Below are 2,914 nucleotides of genomic sequence, written 5' to 3'. Positions count from 1 at the left end.
GGTAGTATGGGGATATAGTTCACGCATAAAAGGAAGAGAAACCCTAGGGCAAGAAAATTTAGGCGACATAATTAAAGAGGGAAAATATCTTTTCCCCACTTTATGTAGAATCAAATATCACACAATTAATGCCATATCTTTTCCCCTCCTATTTTGACCGAATTGTCATAAAAAAACCACCCATTAACCTTCCAGAAAAAAACCACCCTCAATCCCATCTTCTTCATCGTGCTTTACTCTTTCGCTACAGCAAGAAAATCTTTCTTTTCACCAAAATTTGCCCAATGCCGCTGCTAAACACACTGCACCAAACAAGTATCATGGCTAGATCGAAGAAAAACCTAGCCCCAACACCAAGCTTTGAGCGTTTCCAAATAGCCAAAGCTGAGGTACGCTTCAAAAACCTCAAAAAATGACAAGTATATTTGGAAGACGGGTTTGTTTTTCCATCAGAGAACGAATAGTCATTTCGACCGGAGGTCATAGATGTGATTCGGAAGCACAACTGGGAGAAGTTTGCTTGCCACCCCAAAGCCGTAGCACCTGCGATGCTCAGAGAGTTCTACACCCATCTCAAAGACCCTTCCAACCACACGGTGTATGTCCGAGGGAAGCTCCTTAGATTTTCCCCTTCAGTACTCAACAAATATTTCATGTTGGGGAAAGTGGAGGAGCATCATAATAAATTTGTGGCTGAGGTAGACCAAGAAACTCATGACGGAGTACTCGAAGATCTTTGTTTTAGGTGGGTTAAGTTCGAGGAAAATACGCAACAAGGAAGAGAGTCGATCGCCGAGCCCTTAAGCTTGTTACAGAGTTATGGAATCATTTTCTAAAGGGAAAAATTATGCCAACATCTCATAACACAACCGTGCTCGTGAAAAGATTGATGCTTTTACACTCGATAATATACGGGAGAAAAATTGATGTTGGAGAACCCATCTTCGAGCAAATCCATGAGTGTGCCAAAAGAAACATGGGTAATCTCTTATTTCCCAACTTGATAACTGGTTTATGCAAAAAAAAAAAGGTCCCCAAGGAGCCCTTTGAGGATTTCATCAAATTCGAGGAGGGAATCACCAAAAACAAAAATACCAGAATTGATGAGTTTTGATGACAACACCCCGCATGAAGGATTGGAGAGAGAAACAAAATATGTTGCAGCGGCCAGGATGGCAGCAGTTGTCACATACACTTGAGAAACGCGTGAGAAGATCAAGCACCTAGAGAATCATATGGAGATCTTCTTTGGGTATGTCAACGAATGGGATGCACAACTCAACGCCTTCTTCAAGTGTATTATGTCATTTCCTAGCTTTGAACCTACGTGTGAAAACACTCACACGCTAAGTCGTTGACATAGTGAGACATAATGAGTAAAGAAAACATTAAAGAATTTACTTAACATTTTCAAGAAACATTATACAAATAGAAACCAATATACCTTTCATATACATACTTAAAATCTTATACATTGTTCAATTCTTTTCAGTTTGTTTAAAGAGCCCAACACATATTATTGAGAACTCAAGGTATGTGAGTACATTGAGGTTCTGCACTATAATTGCAGTTGAAACTGTAGCATAGAATTTGCACCGAAGTGCCACGTAGAATATGCACTTAAGTTCCACATAGTTTTGTCCCGAAGGACCACGTAGAATTTATCCCGAAGGATCACATAAAATTGTCCTGAAGGACCGCATAGAACCCTCAACACTTGGCATGCCAACTATACCTCTAATTCTCATACATATACTTTGGGCTTTAACCATAAAATATTTTTTTCATTTCATTATTCAAAGTATCTTTTATTTACATATAACACATTTACATAACATTTTCACGTAGAACACATTCACATATAACATGTTCACATACTAATCAAAACAGTACTTTGGAAATACAATTTATATAAAACATCATAAAAATATTGCATAAAATAAAAATGGTTTTGATAAAAAACCTTGAGGTTGGCTTATCACAAGCCTTCCTCATATTTAATATAATATAAATAAATTGCACTCAGCTATGCCTCACGTAAGTCTTAAATGAAATTCTTTTAGCTTTAGTTTAATCTCTTAACTAAGTTGATTCGTTCGGTATGCTTTCGATCCAAATCTACACATCAACATGTCCAAGATCAATACTGTATTTCCATTAACGGATAAAAAGTTAACACTTACACAAACGGAATGAAAACTCCTAATTTAAATTTCGGATTGCATAGTAATGGTACTCTACACACAATACCGATACTTCTCTTCTATGGTACCGATACCTACTTCAGTATCGATACAATTTTGGCATTATGTAATTTCATTTTCAATTAAAATATCGATACCTTACCCTTGGTATCGATACCTATACATCAGTATTGATATCACTTCAATCAGTATCGGTACTATTCATCTGATTCATACACTTTAACTTTAATTTAACCTTATAGTATCGGTATTGTTCTTCCAGTACCGATACCCTTACACGGATTTCACTTATTTCATTTCAAATTTTACTTAAAACTCACTTAAATATCTTACCCTTAACTCTATTCAAGCCCTTAACTCAATAACATTTATCCCACACAACTTATATCCATTAATCCTCTTTTAACATCCCAAAATTCTCCATAGAATACTTTAAGCTAAAAATCATACCCATCAATCAAACATGTTCTTAATCCTTTCTAAAACTTCAAACCCCTTAATTAGACCTTTAGTAAGTTAAATATGCCTTTAGAATCCATTTACTAACGAAATTCCATCCATTCACTTAAAAACCCATTTTATTAATTAATCTTTAATTCACAAATCTCTTAGTTTCTATTCATATTAAAGCTTCATTAAGTTTCTATACCACCCATGAACCAAAAACAACTCAAAAATAAAAGAAACAATTAACTTCACAGTCTCTTACC

Source organism: Hibiscus syriacus, unplaced genomic scaffold (assembly GCF_006381635.1).
Source record: "Hibiscus syriacus cultivar Baekdansim isolate YM2019G1 unplaced genomic scaffold, ASM638163v2 tig00003151_pilon, whole genome shotgun sequence".
In the NCBI taxonomy this organism is placed as follows: Eukaryota; Viridiplantae; Streptophyta; class Magnoliopsida; order Malvales; family Malvaceae; genus Hibiscus; species Hibiscus syriacus.
The sequence above is the reverse complement of the archived record's forward strand: the minus strand, read 5'-3'. Positions refer to the sequence as shown.